The following is a 16,599-nucleotide window of genomic DNA, read 5'->3' as shown; positions in this document are numbered from 1 at the left end:
CTTTGAGTCCTACAACTTAAAAATGAGTCCCATTTTAGAAATTTGGTTTTGTCCTTAAATTAGCTTATCTCAGTTGGGCCAGCAATAAAAGACAATGGATTGCAGTATCTCGACATTAGGATGAAATCAATCATGGTTCCCTCTATGATGTCTTCCAGAGTTGGATGGTATGCTCACACCTGCTGTCCAGATCACACCTGAATAATTGAACAAGGTACTGGAAAGTGTCTTGGATTTTGGAACGATACCAAAGCGATGTCTTAGATAATGTTAGGGGTGGGGAGAAAAACACACAGAAAAGCCCTTCTGAATTTTATCCAAACTTTTTGAGTGCCTTTTCTGCTCCTGTTGCTGGATTCATTTTGAAAAATGACACACTGTATGTGTATGAAATGGAGCCGTGCTTGAAACTGCAGGAGGATTTAGAAGTGCTTGACTCGCCTCAGATTTTCCCGTTAGAGTGCTGAAATCTGAGTTTGTGTTACATGCTTGCAGCTTTATGACTCAAAACTTTGTAAACTGAATCTCTATTAGATCTTATTTTTCAGACAAGGATTTTATTTGACTCCTTTTGCCACTGCAGGCCAGTGACGTATTGTAGGGTATTCCCAGGTTTGAAACTAATTATGATTTATTTAATGCCATTTGCCTTAGGTTGAGAATATGCCGAATTCACTATTGGTGTCAGCTCATCATCTATATTCAGAAGATAAAGAACTTTTTGGGTAGCAAATGTTTTACACAGCTTATACCTTAGCAGTCCAAGTGCCAATATGTTGCTGCTCCAGTCTTGTACATCATTGTGCTGCCCTTTTTAACCAGATTTCAATCATGATGCATATCCAATGTAGATTACCACATTTCTATTTCAGTAGGTTCTTGTTTTAATGTGCTGAGCAGTGGAATGGTTGGATGTATTTTTTTATGACTTTTATACACATTGGGTTCATAATTTCAGCCAAAATATTTTAAGAAGCAACCTGTCTTTCAAAGCCTGCCACTTGGTGCACAGTAGCACAGTAAAGTAGCATTTATGGCAGCAGTGAAGGAGTATCGAGTCTAAGCTGTCTTGTTTTTCTAGCAGAAGGAGAGTAGTGCACTGATGAAAAGATACCTGAACATTTTACCTTCTTAATGAAAATGGGAAATATAATTTTAGCATAATTATTTAATTTTGGAATTTTTACTTACTTGGTAACAAAGTTGGATCGTGCCTAAGAGGCAAAACAGATATTCTAGATCATGCTATATAAGTTGACCCAGGGTATAATATGACCCCCTTTCCTGGCCCCAAAAATCATGATTTTGCATTTACTCAGTGTATAAATCAACCCTCTGCTTTTTTAGCCACGACATGCTACACTTATTAGTAGTCAGCTTCAATTTTTTGACCCACAAAATGCACGTTTTACTTATAACTGGGCACAAGAGACTGAGCAGGCAATAGGTGCTGTGTTGCGAAGGTGAGTGGGAATTTAAACCAACACAAAGAAGACCCTGTGTGGTGAATGCTGAAGAGAAATGAGTCTTCCAACAAAATGAATGAAGTATGAAGCTGGCGTTAAACTAAAAGGTGTAACATTTGCAAACTCGTCAAATAACTGTGCTGTAGTGAGGGAATTCGGTGTTAGTGATAAACTGGTGTGAGAATGGAAGGAGTCGTCGTCCAGCCTGGAGAAAATGCCCAAGACCAAATTGCCATGAGAGCAGGGACCAACCACTGGCCTGACCTTGAGAAGCGTGTTTCAGAATGGGTCCTCAAAAATTGTCAGGATGGTTTTATTGATGGTTTTATCGTTACCAGAAATGCAATAAGTATATATGCACTTAAGTGGGCCAAATCAAACTGAGTCCAGCAAAGATGTCAGAGTGAGAGCTTGTTGGTATGGCTGCATTATGGAACAAAAATATCTAGTGTTGCAGCAGAAGACCAAGATTGCTCAGAAGCTATCAAAAGACCACTGCCAAAATTACCAGTTTCCTATGATTCATCATTAGTTAGCGGCAAAATACTAGTTCCTATTATGCCACATCAGCAACATAGATGAAGCACCCATAAATTTGAATATGTCTAGCAACCAAATTGTGGATTGGAAAGGTTCAAAGACAGTTCAAGTAAAAACCACAGGACATAAGACCAAGTTCATGGTGGTTCAAGCCTGCATGACTGACGGCACAAAGTTAGTCTTTGGTAATTTTCAAATGTAAAACCATGCTAAAGGCCAAGTTAATTGAATGAATTTTTATGCATGTCCATAACTGTTGGATGGATGAGAATGGAGTGAAGTTATGGATCAGTAGTGTGTGGAATAGGCATCCTGGTGACCTTGGAAAGAATGCATTTTATTAATGTGGGACATGTTCAGATCCATGTAACCCAGGAGATCGAGGTGCCTGGAGTTATACCAGGGGGTCTGATGTCTGTAGTCCAATCTTTGGATGTGTGCCTCAACAAACATTCAAAGATCATGTTCACGTCGAATAGGTGGATAGCTGGCAGAGGGAAAAAATTTCACAGAATGGAAATGTGCGCACTGCTCTGCTTGGTGGTTTGTGTGGCTTTGTCATTAAATTGTGGGATGCTGTTAGTGCACAGAGTGTTGTTAGATAGTTCAATAAATGTGGAATATCCAATTCACTGGATGGAGAGAAAGCTGATTGTTAAAGAGGGATGATTCTGAAATCAAAAGCATCGTGCCTGATCCAGAGTGGGATCCTTACAATGACGCCATAGCCAAAATGATTCAATTATTGACTCAATTCTATGAACTTGAGCGGGTGCTGAAGACAATGAATTTGACAGGTTTTAAAATATTTTTATTGTGGTTAAAGATATTTTTGTACAATTAATTTATTTTAAAAACCATGCCCCACTAATTTAATATGAATTACTGGTGTTACTTTCTTTTCATACTTCAAAATGATGCCCACCCATACCTACACCAGCATTTCACATTTTATACTCTGCATATAAGTTAACTACATTTTTGGAGGCTTCAAAGGTTGACTCCTATGTTGACACCTGTGGTGATCTTTGGTTCAAATTTAATAATTCTGGTAAATGTTTTTACTTAAGTGGTGTTTAGGCAAAAGTTGGTAATTAATCCTACAAATGAGGCTATTTTATATGTTTGGTATTGAGCCTTGCAGGCCTGGGGTGATCCAGATTCAATCTTTGGTCAGTGCTGAGTTTGTTAGCTTTGCTACAGCATCAGAAGGAGCATTAAGTTAGCTTCATTGTTCCCAAGGATCACTTGGGGTGATCCAGATTCAATCTTTGGTCAGTGCTGAGTTTGTTAGCTTTGCTACAGCATCAGAAGGAGCATTAAGTTAGCTTCATTGTTCCCAAGGATCACTTGGGGTGATCCAGATTCAATCTTTGGTCAGTGCTGAGTTTGTTAGCTTTGCTACAGCATCAGAAGGAACATTAAGTTAGCTTCATTGTTCCCAAACTGAAGGGGAAAAATTGTCCAGAGTTCCTGCTCTCAATCTCTCAGATGACCCATGAAATTGTCTAGTTATTGTGTAAGGATTGGATCACACCCCTCTGTTTTGTTCCTATGTCTGCTCTCTCAATAATTGAACTGTATGTCAACACTCACTATTCGCTAATTTGGTTGAGAACCACAATGATGGATAGTAATTGTTTTTGAGGAGCTGCTGTCACAAATCTTGATCTAGGTAAGTGTTTATTTTAACTTAAGTATGTCCTCACATTTATATCCAATGTATCCAAAATCTGACTTCTGTGCACATTTCCTGTCTACAAAACCAAACTTGCGGTTGTCAACTTCCCCATTGTAAATGCTTAAGACCAGACTTGTAATGGAAATTACCCATGCAAACTTGTCACCCTGTAATTCCACCCTTGTAACAGTTTCAGAGCAGGTTGGCTTCATTTACAAATATACAAAAAGTGAAAACAGGAAAAGACCAACTGCTCCGTCAAGCCTGTCCCATATTGTCATGATATGACTGAGAATCATGATGCTTAACTCAACCCTCTGCCATAGCAGCAATGTAATCTCCAGGGAGAAGCACCTAAAGCAGTAAAAACTCTGAGCCAATTCGTTAGGGGGAGTATCTGCAAAGTTCTTTGGCTCCTGAAGGCAATCAAAATGTCACCATGAGACAGATCACCCAAAACTCCCCTACCTTTTGTACACTGTAACTTCAATCCTCAGCAGCTCATCCAGCTTCCTGTTAATTACTTGAAGTGAATCTCGACATGGTCCACAAAATTAACACCTTCCTAAAAATGGGTAATCTTCTTGAAAATGAAAACCACCTGACATCCAACAGGTGACTGTCCTTGTGACTTGTACACACATCCTTCATTTTTTTCCAAGCTATCAAACTCAAATAGTCTATCTAAATGGACATAGTCTAGATCCTTGCTTAGACTTCTCAAAGACTTCAAAAAAATCTTTGCAATGTTTTTGCGCTTGCAGAGTTAAAAAGTCCAAACTTTCTCATTCTATCCTGATAACAAAGGATGTTTTAAGTTGGTATAAATCTAATGGCCTTTCTCTGAATTTAGTTCAGAGCCTCTATCAACCACCAACTGAGGGAACCAAAATTGACACTACTCTAGATGAGTTTCAACCAAAGTATTGTAGAGCAACAATATACTATCGTGCTTTTCATTTTATGCTGATTTTGATAGTCACAATACATCTTAATACTTTTACTATAGTCTCATGACACTGTGCAACTTTAGTAATTCATTTATAATAACACCAGACTATCTTTCCTGCTTAATAGTCTTTGGTTTGGAACCCTTCGTGGCATACACATGGCTTAGTGTTAGCCCCACCTGTGCACCTGGCACACATTCATTGATACTAAATGAGACATGATAGACATGGGTCTGTACTCATTTCTGCATTGCATCTAGATCGGATTATAATATTTTTTTCAAGTAAGATCCTAACATGCTCACAAATGGATATTGTTACCACGAATTTTGGACATTTCCCCAATGCCTGCATCCAGATCATTAGAAATATGGAGAGCAGCATCCAAACATAAATAACTGCAGAATCTCGTGGGATACTGATCTCCACGCAGGAGCAGAGTAATTCCTAATCCAACCCAAGATTTACCCACTATTTCCATGGGACTCTATCTTAAGTAGCTTATTGTATGGCAGCTTGTCAAAGGCTTTTTGAAAATCCATGTACACAATGTGAATTGACTATCTTCATCCACCAATACATCCTGGACCAATGATTCCCATATTCTTTAACCCTGCTTCGCCTGGACTTCACTGAATCTTGACAAGCGTTTAGAATATGAGAGGCATAGATTAACATACGTAAGTTTTGACTTCTCTCTGCTTTTGGACCAAAAACAGTAAATTTAAGTTCTTTAATAAAAACAAAAATAGCTGGAAAAGCTCAGCAGGTCTGACAGCATCTGCAGAGAGGAACAGGGTTAACGTTTCGAGTTTGTATGACTCTTCATCAGAACAGGTTCTAATTGGTTTTTAATTTCTAATTGGTTTTTAGATGCTCTGTTTTGATTGTTGCTGGTTGTATCTCACAATGGCATTGGCTATTGTACATCTGCTTCCAATCGCCTGGCTCTTTCTGCTACATTGTGTGTTTGGTCTGGAATTAAAATGTAGGGCAGACTAGGCAGTTGGTGGCAGGTTTCCTGTCCTGTAGAATAATAGTGAACTCATATATGCATTTTTTATGGCAACCCTGTAGATTTCATGCTCAAATTTTGCAGTTGGCTGACAATCAAATTTATTGAATTCAATTTCACAACTTAGCACTTCCACCGTCAAGGTCCCTCGTTCATTATCATCACTAGGGTACCGTTCCATCATATGTTAAGGGTGTGGATATGATAATTACCTTTCCCATCTCAAACTGTAATTTTGTGAATTTTCTTGGAAGAGTTTGGAAGTGACATCAGGGAAAAAAATTGGAGTGACCAGACCTTACCCCAACTTTTTAGAAATCCTACCTTCCTAGAAAACATTTCAAAATATTTGGGACAGGTTGGATTGGATGTTGCTGTCCAAGATGATTATGGGGGTGATATCCTGCAGTATAATTTGATAAAAGCATGTGATACATGAGCTCCTCTGAAATGAGGTTATGGATTTTGCTGATGCCCGAGAGAAGAGCAGTACCCAGTTAGAAACCAGGTAACTTTGCTGAGTCTGCCTTGAGGTGTCTCTAGGAAGAGGGGAAAGGAAAGGGAGTTTGAGGTAATCAGATTGGGAAATTTTATATAGAACAGAGATAATAAAAAAATGATCATCCGTACAGCAAACATACACAATATACAGAAGAAATCAACCATTACAAATGAATGTTGTGCTTTTTTTTTTTGCTTATCTCTTTTTTTAAATTCTAACCCTGAGGTTCCCAGTGATGACATCACCCTAAGATTGATAAACCTGAATGCCACTTCGGTGAGATGCCAGATAGCTGCTATGAATCTGTGCTGCAATATTAACATGGGGTATGAGGACATAATGGTTATGTTGCTGGATTAGTAATCCAGGGGCCTGGGTTAATGTCCTGCATATACGTTCAGATCCCACCAAGGCAGCTAGGGAATTTAAGTTCAGTTAACTAAATAAACCTAGAATAAAACAAAACCAATATCAATATTAGTGACCATGAAACTACTGGACTGTTTAAAAATACATCAGGTTTATTCAGGTCCTTTAGGGAAGGAAGTGGGCTGTCCTTGCCCCATCTGACCTACATCTGACTCCAGACCCAAAGCAATGGGGTTGACTCATAACTGCCCTCTGAAATGGCCTGGCAGGTCACTCGGTTGTATTTAGGAAGGTGGCTCACAACCACCTCAAGGGCAATTAGAAATTATTAAGAAACTTTGCCACTGAAGCTCACATTCCATGAATTAATTTTTTTAAAGTTTGGAGTGTAGAAAGTCATGTTGGGGTTAAAAGGGAAAGATAAATGGCTCTTTTTTAAATCAGCATCTTGTGTTATTTTAATCTTTATTATTTTAAAAATGTTTATTTTTGAATGGCCTCCTGTTCTGATATTTCTGCGCTCAAGTACTGAGAATATAGTTGCATTTAGTAACTCATACTCAATGTGGGAGGTGGTGATCTGGTTTTGTTACTGGACTGGTAATCCAGTGTCGAATCTGACCATGGCAGATGGTGAAATTTGAATTCAATAAAAATCTGGAATTAAAAATCCAATGATGACCATGAAACCATTGTCGATTGTCATAAAATCCCATCTGCTATCCTCATTCTTAAATGTCTTCTGAAATGGTCTAGCAAACCACTCGGGTGTATCAAATCACTAAAAAAGTCACTAGAAACGAACGAAACCGGACGGGCCACCTGGCATTGACCTAGGCACCGGAAAAGACAACAGCAAACCGGCTCTGTCAACCCTGCAAAGTCCTCCTTGCTAATATCTGGGGGCTTGTGCCAAAATTGGGAGAGCTGTCTCACTGACTAGTCGAGCAACAGCCTGACATAGTCATAATCACAGAATCATGCCTGACAGATCAGGCTCCAAACACCACCATTACCATCCCTGGGTATGTCCTGTCACTGGCAGGACGGATCCAGCAGAGATGGCAGCACAGTGGTATACAGTTAGGAGGGTGTTGCCTGGGAGTCCTCAACATCAATCCTGAGAACGTGAAGTCTTATGGCATCAAGTCAAATAATGGCAAGGAAACCTCCTGCTGACTACCACGTACTTGACCCCTCCCTGAGCTGATGAATCAGTACTCCTCCATGTTGAGCACCACTTGGAAGCACTGAGGGTGGCAAGGGCACAGAATGTACTTTGGGTGGGAAACTTCAATGCCATCACCAAGAGTGGCTCAGGAGCACCACCCATGGACCGAGCTGGCCAAGTGCTAAAGGACATAGTTGCTAGACTGGGTCTGCGGCAGGTGGTGAGTGAACCAACAAGATAGAAAAAGTCTACTTGACTGCGGCCTCACTAATCTACCTGTTGCAGATGCATCTGTCCATGACGGTATTTTTGGGAGTGACCCACTGCATGGTCCTTGTGGAGACTAAGCCCTGCCTTCACATTGAGGAAATCCTCCATCGTTTTGTGTGGCACTACCATTGTGCTAAATGGGATAGATTTCAAACAGATATAGCAACTCAAAAATGGGCATCCATGAGGCGCTATGGACCATCAGAAGCAGCAGAATTGTATAAACCACCATCTATAACCTCGTGGCCCGAGGCATATCCCCCCACTTTACCATTACCATCAAACTGGGACATCAACCCTAGTTCAATGAAGAGTGCAGGAGGGCATGCCAGGAGGAGTACCAGGCATACCTAAAAATGAGGTGTCAACCTAGTGAAGCTACAACACAGTGCTACTTGCGTGCCAAATAACATAAGCAGCAAGTGATAGAGTTATGCGATTCCACAAGCAATGGATCAGTTCTAAAATCTGCAGTCCTGCCACATCCAATGAATGGTGGTGGACAATTAAACAACTCATTGGAGGAGGAGGCTCCACAAATATCCCCATTCTCAACGATGGAGGAACCCAGCACATCAGTGTAAAAGATAAAGCTGAAGCATTCACAATAATCTTCAGCTAGATCCCCAGCATCACATATGCCAGTCTTCAGCCAATTCTTTTCACTCCATGTGATATCAAGAAATGGCTGAAGGCACTGGATTCTGCAAAGGATATGGGGTCGGGCAATATTCCAGCAATAATACTAGAACTTGGTGCGCCCCTAGCCAAGCTGTTCCAGTACAGCTACAACACTGGCATCTAGCTGGCAATGTGGAAAATTGCCCAGGTATGCCTGTACACAAAAAGCAGGACAAATCCAACCCAGCCAATTGCCTCCCTATCAGCCTATTCTTAATCATCAGTAAATTGATGGAAGGAGTCATCAATAGTGCTATCAGGCAGCACTTAGATGGCAATAACCTCAGTTTGGGTTCCACCAGAGTCACTCAGCTTCTGACCTCATTACAGCCTTGGTTCAAACATGGACAAAAGAGCTGAACTCAGAGATGAGGTGAGAGTGACTGCCCTTGACATCAAGGCAGCATTTGACCAAGTGTGGCATCAAGGAGCCCTAGCAAAACTGGAGTCGATGGGAATTGGGAAAACACTCTGCTGGTTGGAGTCATACCTAGCACAAAGGAAGATGGTTGTGGAAGTCAGTCATCTCTGTTCCAGGACATCACCACAGCAGATACTCAGGGCAGAGTCCTAGGCCCATCCATCTTCAGCTGCTTCATTAATGACCTTCCTTCCACCATAAGGTTGGAAGTGGGAATGTTCACTGATGATTGCACAATGTTCACCATTTGCAACTCCTCAGATACTGAAGCAGTCCATGTCCAAATGAAGCAAGACCTGGACAATATCCAGGCATAGGCTGACAAGTGCTAAGTAACATTCGCACCACGCAAGCACTAGATAATGGCCTTCTCCAACAAGGGAGAATCTAACCATCACCCCTTGACATTCAATGGCATTACTATTGTTAAATCCCAACTATCAACATCCTGGGGCTTACCATTGACCAGAAACTGAACTGGACTAGCCATATAAATACTGTGGCTACAAGAGCAGGTCAGAGGCTTGGAATCCTGCAGCAAGTAACTCATCTCCTGACCCCCCCCCCCCCGCCAAAATTCTGCCCGCCATCGACCAGACAAATCAGGAGTGTGATGGAATTCTCTCCACTTGCCTGGATCAGTGCAGCTCCAACAACACTCTAAGCTTGAAACCATCCTGGACAAAGCCTGTTTGGCATCCCTTCCACAAACATTCACTCCCTCCACTGCTGAGGAACAGTGGCAGCAGTGTGTACCATCTGCAAGATGCACTGCAGAAACTTACCAAGGCTCCTACAAACCGATGACCGCTACCATCTAGAAGGTCAAGGGCAGCAAATACTTGGGAACACCACCATATGGAAGTTCCCCTCCAAGCCACTCATCACCCTGACTCGGAAATATATCGTCATTCCTTCACTGTTGCTGGGTCAAAATCCTGGAACTCCCTCCCTAACAGCGCTACAGGGACTGAAGTGGTTCAAGAAGGCAGCTCACTACCACCTTCTCAAGGACAGACAGCGATAGGCAATAAATACTGGCTTAGCCAGCAACGCCCACATCCTGTAAATGAAGAACAAAAATCTTGCATTAATATAGCTCAATAATCTGGTTAAACTCCATCTGCAGTAATGTGTTCATTGGGGCATCTCACCTGGGTCAGATACATTGACCTTGGAAGAGGTGCAGCGCAGATTCTCCAGAATAATACTGGGGCTAAAAGAGTTAAATTATGAGGTTAGGCTCCATAGACTAGCATCCCTCATGCTTATAAGATTAAGGGTTGATCTAATTGAGATGTTTAAGATGACCAAAGAAGTTGATAGGAGAGATAGAGAGAGGAACAATTGCTTCTGGTGGGAGTCCAAGACAAGGGAACATAACCTTAAAATTAGAGTTAAGCTATTCATGAGTGATGTCAGTTAGCATTTCTTCACACACAAGTTATTGGAGACCTGGAACACACCACACCCCCCCAAAAAAAAATTGCTGTTGATGTTGGGGATCAATTGAAAATGCTAAAACTGAGTTGGATAGATTTTTGTTAGGTAAGGTTGGAAAGAAATATAGAACCAAAACTGGTAAAGGAAATTAAGAAAAAGATCACCGATGATCGAGTTGAGTGGCAGAACAGACTGAATGACTGCTCTGTTCCTGTGATCTTCAGTGTTTTCACGAAGAAAGAAGTTACATCGATGTAGCATTTCCCAGGTCCTTAGCACAGCAGAAAGCACTTTACAGCCAGTGTTTTTTTGGCAGTGTCATTTGAGGGTGGAGACCAAGAGAATCCCCAGCTCCTCTTTAAATATACCATGGAACCTTCCACATCTACTTGGACAGGCAAATGGGGCTTTGGTTTCATATTTCAGATTTAGAGACGAGAGTGCCACTGCACCAAATGAACTACAGAAAAATACTTGTGTAATATTTTGTATGTTTGACGAATGAAAAAACAATTTTATCATTACAGTTAATGAACATGCTTGAAATTGATTTTTAATGTATGATCATTTTCATTTAATTTGGACTGTCTTGAGTTGAAGTGTTGGTAGTTTTGTTTTCTACGTTCATCTTTGACAATGTTTGAAATTCTTTTCAGTTCATGTAATATGCTGAAGCGTTGCTTTGAAGCATTGAAATTCTTTTCAGTTCATGTAATATGCTAAAGCATTGCTCTTTAAAAAAAAAATGAACATAATGTTGATTCTGTTGGGTAATTTTGTGTCTTGGAGTATTCTTTCCTTTTTTCCTCAAGTTCATTATTCTGCTGACTGGAATCACGGACCAACAGCTAGCTGAAACAATCACTGTACGTTTTCATGTGAAGAGCCTATGACACTGGTAATGAATTATGCACAAAGTGGAATCATTTGGGTTTTTCTCAATTCTTGAGGCTTTTTCTTCTGTGAGATAGTGGATCTTAGAGTCATAGAGGTCTACAGCACAGAAAAAGGCCCTTTGGCTCATCGAGTCTGTGCCGGTCAAACAAGTACCTAACTAATCTAATCCCATTTTCCAGCATTAGGCCCATAGCCTTGAATGCCATTGCATAGCAAGTGCACATCCAAATACTTCTTAAATATTCAGGCAGTGAGTTCCAGATTCCTACCACCCTTTGGGTGAAAAATTTCTTCCTCACATCCCCTCTAAACCTCCTGACCAGACACTATAATTAATGTAGTACTCTAAGGCTATAAAGGATTGGAAATTCAGCAATGTTTTTTACTCTTCGCGCAAATGCATTTAGGGATGTTAGGTACTTATTGCAGCTCAGTGGTCTCCTGTAGCTGTTAGGGCCTCTGACTGGCGCCTTGGGCAAAGTATCAAGAAACTGCAGAACTGGTGGAGCTGTAACCCACTTAACAGTCTTTGGCTTTTGGAGGGAAGGGGGATAAAATCTTAGCTTTCTCATTTTCCCCCTTCCAAACAATTTTTTTAAGATAAAAACAAAAAGCTGCAGATGCTGGAAATCCAAAACAAAAACAGAATTACCTGGAAAAACTCAGCAGGCCTGGCAGCATCGGCGGAGAAGAAAAGAGTTGACGTTAGTTCTGTTGAAGGGTCATGAGGACTCGAAACGTCAACTCTTTTCTTCTCCGCCGATGCTGCCAAACCTGCTGAGTTTTTCCAATTTTTAAAAGATTCCTTTTTATTCATTCATGGGATGTGGGCTTCGCTGGCTGGGCCAGCATTTATTGCCCATCCCTAGTTCTTCTTGAGAAGGTGGTGGTGAGCTGCCTTCTTGAACCACTGTAGTGGGTACACCCATGGTGCTGTTAGGGAGTTCCAGGATTTTGACCCAGTGACAGTGAACGAACGCTGATATATTTCCAAGTCAGGATGGTGAGTTACTTGGAGGGGAACCTCCAGGTGGTGGTGTTCCCATGCGTCAGCTGCCCTTGTCCTTCTAGGTGGTAGTGGTCATGGGTTTGGAAGCTGCTGTCTAAGGAGCCTTTGTGAATTCCTGCAGTTCATCTTGTAGATGTTACACACTGCTGCTACTGTGCGTTAGTGGCGAAGGGAGTGAATGTTTGTGGATTTGGTGCCAATCAAGTGGGCTGCTTTGTCCTGGATGGTGTCAAGCTTCATGTGTTGTGGGTGCTGCATTCATCCGGGCAAGTGGGGAGTATTCCATCACACTCCTGACTTGTGCCATGTAAATGGTGGACAGGCTTTGGGGAATCAGGAGGTGAGTTACTCTCTGCTCGTTTCCTAGCCTGTGACCTGCTCTTGTAGCCACAGTATTTATATGGCTAGTCCCGTTCAGCTTATGGTCAATGGTAACCCCCAGGCTGTTGATAGAGGGGGATTCAGCAATGGTAATGCCATTGAACATCAAGGGGCGATGGTCGGATTCTCTCTTGTCGGAGATGGTCATTGGTCCGGATGTTACTTGTCAGCCCAAGCCTGGATATTGTCCAGGTCTTGCTGCATTTGGACATAGACTGCTTCAGTATCTGAGGAGTTGTGAATGGTGCTGAACATTGTGCAGTCATCAGCAAATATCCCCACTTCTGATCTTATGATGGAAGAAGGGTCATTGATGAAGCAGCTGAAGATGGTTGGGCCGACACCACCCTGAGGAACTCCTGCAGCGATGCTCTGGAGCTGAGCTGACTGACCTCCAACAACCACAACCATCTTCCTTTGTGCAGGTGTGACTCCAATCAGCAGAGAGTTTCCCCCAGATTTCCATTGACTCCAGTTTTGCTAGGGCTCCTTGATGCCACACTGTCAAATGCTGCCTTGATGTCAAGGGCAGTCACTCTCATCTCACCTTGGGAGTTCAGCCCTTTTTTTGAACCAAGGCTGTAATGAGGTCAGGAGCTGAGTGGCCCTGACGGAATCCAAACTGGGCATCAGTGAGCAGGTTATTGCTTGGTAAGTGCCACATGATAGCACTATTGATGACCCCTCCCATTACTTTACCGATGACTGAGAGTAGACTGATGGGGCGGTAATTGGCCGGGTTGGATTTGTCCTGCTTTTTGTGTACAGGACATACCTAGGCAATTTTCCTCATAGATGGGTGGTTGCCTTGTAGCTGTGTTGGAATAGCTTGGCTAGGGACGCAGCAAGTTCTGGAGCATGTCTTTGTACTATCGCTGGAATATTGTCAGGGCCCATAGTCTTTGCAGTATCCAGTGCCTTCAGCCATTTCTTGATATCACGTGGAGTGAATTGAATTGGCTGAAGACTGGCATTTGTGATACTGGGGGCCTCCGGAGGAGGCCGAGATGGATCATCCACTACCTGAAGATTTTTGCAAATGCTCCAGCCTTATCTGTTGCAGTGCTGTGCTGGGCTCCTCCATCATTGAGGATGGGGATATTTGTGGAGCCGCCTCCTCCAGTGAGTTGTTTATTGTCCACCACCATTCATGACTGGATGTGGCAGGACTGCAGAGCTTAGTTCTGATCCGTTGGTTGCGGGATTGCTTATCTCTGCCTATCACTTGCTGCTTATGCTGTTTGGCACACAAGTAGCCCCGTGTTGTAGCTTCACTAGGTTGACACCTCATTTTTAGGTTTACCTGGCGCTTCTCCTGGCATGCCCTCCTGCAGCCTTCATTGAACCATGGTTAATCCCCTGGCTTGATGGTAATGCTAGAGTGGGGGATATGCTGAGCCATGTGGTTACAGATTGTGTTCAAGTACAATTCTGCTGCTTCTGATGGCCCACAGTGCCTCATGGATGCCCAGTCTTGAGTTGCTAGATCTGTTCGAAATCTATCCCATTTAGCACAGTGGTAGTGCCACACAACACAATGGAGGGTATCCTCAATATGAAGGTGGGACTTCGTCTTTACAAGGGCAGTGCGGTTGACATTCCTACCAATACTGTCTTGGATAGATGCGTTTACGGCAGGCAGGTTGGTGAGGATGAAGTCAAGTATGTTTTTCCCCCCTTGGTTCCCTCACCACCTGCCACAGACCCAGTCTAGCAACTATGTCCTTTACGACTTGGCCAGCTCTGTCACTCGTGGTGCTACCGAGCCACTCTTGGTGATGGACATTGAAGTCCCCTACCCAGAGTACATTCTGTGCCCTTGCCATCCTCAGTGCTTCCTCCAAGTGGTGTTCAATGTGGAGGAATACTGATTCATCAGCTGAGGGAGGGCGGCATGTGGTAATCAGCAGGAGGTTTCCTTGCCAATGTTTGACCTGGTGCTATGAGACTTCTTGGGGTCTGGAGTCTATGTTGAGGACAACCAGGGCAACTCCCTCTCGACAGTATACCACTGTGCCACCATCTCTCTGGTGGGACAGTACATACCTGGTGATGGTGGTGTCTGGGACATCTATAAGGTATGATTCCGTGAGGATGACTATGCCAGGCTGTTGCTTGACTCGTCTGTGAGACGAGAGTCCCAATTTTGGCACTAGCCCCCCAGATGTTAGTAAGGAGGACTTTGCAGGGTCAACAGGACTGCAATTGCCATTGTCATTTCCGGTACCTAGGTCGATGCCGGGTGGTTTGTCCTGTTTTATTCCTTTTTTGAGCCTTTGTAGCAGTTTGATACAATTGATTGGTTTGCTAAGCCATTTCAGAAGGCATTTAAGAGTCAACTACATTGCTGTGGGTCTGGAGTCACATGTAGGTCAGACCAGGTAAGGACGACAGATTTCCTTTCCTAAAGGACATTAGTGAATGTATCTTTTTAGTGGAAATATTGAAGGCATTTTTTGTTGTCTAAAATTTACATATGCTGGTTGTAGTATAAACCTGTTCACTGAAAGTTTGAAGAACTTGTATCTTGAATTTTTTTTAATTGTTTCCTTTTTTTTTTGAAGACTGGATTCTCTTTTTTTTATAGCTACCTTAGGTTTTCAGTTACCTAGAGCCAATGGCCTATTCTTCAAGTGTAAGCTTGATTGTTGGGCAATAACAAATTATTTGACCAAAGGTAGCAGTTAAGTTTGGGTTTCTGGATTGTGATCCTGTTTCCTCCTCTCATCAAAAAAAAGTACCTGGGGTTTTGTTTCTTTTTAACAATCCTCCCTCAATCAAGTCCATCACACTTAGATTGTGAACATTTATTTTGTGGAATCTTGCTGTGTGCAAAATAACTGCCACATATATACATAATAGCATTCATTGTATACAAAGTGATTTTGTAACACTTGATGGGACGAAAAGTTTCATTAAACGTCAAAGCTTTCTGATGGAGCCGTTATGGATTATCTTGCTATTTATTTCCAGTTCTGTCATCCTTTGAATACGTGCTGATTTGGCAGTGTAAGACCGCTCTTGAAGCCCACCTCTTTGACCAAGCTTCAGTTACCTGTTTCCCATCACCTCCCCAACATCTCTTTTGACTCAGTGTGCTCTATTTTTTTCGCTACTCCTGAAGAACCTTGAGACATTTTCCTACTTTAAAGCCATTGTCTAAATGCAAGTTGTTGTGATGGTACCAAATCTAACAAATTAAACCAGTAGAAACTTGACTGGTAGATAAAACATCCAAGCAGCCAAATAATATTTGGCGAGCACATTGCATGGTGCTCAGCGTTATCTCAAACTCTGATGCCACTGAATCTCCCAGACATTATTAAAATGAAGCTTGTGATAAAACTGAGGAGGAAAGAAGATCATCCATCTAATATGATTGAAAATAACCTAATGTGAAATGAGGGGCAAAATTGTTGAATATCTTTCATTCACTCTAGCCCCCATATACTTCTAACAGCACAACTTTAAAACACGGAAGGTATTTGGTCGAATATCAGGTTGAAAATTTTTTATTGAAATGTTCATTAAAACAAATTGAGGTGATCTTAAACATTAACCTTTATTTTCTTCTGTAATCAAGATGTCTACTGTATGATACCACATATGAACATATGAATTTGGAGCAGGAGTTGGCCACTCGGCCTCTTGAGCCTGCTCCACTATTCAATAAGATCATGGCTGATCTGAATGTAACCTCAACCCCACATTCCTGCCTACCCCTGATAACCTTTCACCCCCTTGTTAATCAAGAATCTATCCGGCTCTGCCTTTAAAATATTCAAAGACTCTGCTTCCACTGC

The 16,599-nt window shown here is 42.1% G+C and overlaps 1 protein-coding gene across 18 annotated transcripts in view; it reads left to right on the top strand.

The window, feature by feature from the left end:
- The window catches only part of bptf (bromodomain PHD finger transcription factor), a 137,724-nt gene that overhangs the window by 25,383 nt on the left and 95,742 nt on the right, over positions 1-16,599 (top strand). The window lies entirely within an intron of this gene.

This window comes from Carcharodon carcharias, chromosome 22 (genome assembly GCF_017639515.1).
Source record: "Carcharodon carcharias isolate sCarCar2 chromosome 22, sCarCar2.pri, whole genome shotgun sequence".
Lineage (NCBI taxonomy): Eukaryota > Metazoa > Chordata > Chondrichthyes > Lamniformes > Lamnidae > Carcharodon > Carcharodon carcharias.
The sequence above is the reverse complement of the archived record's forward strand: the minus strand, read 5'-3'. Positions and strand labels throughout refer to the sequence as shown.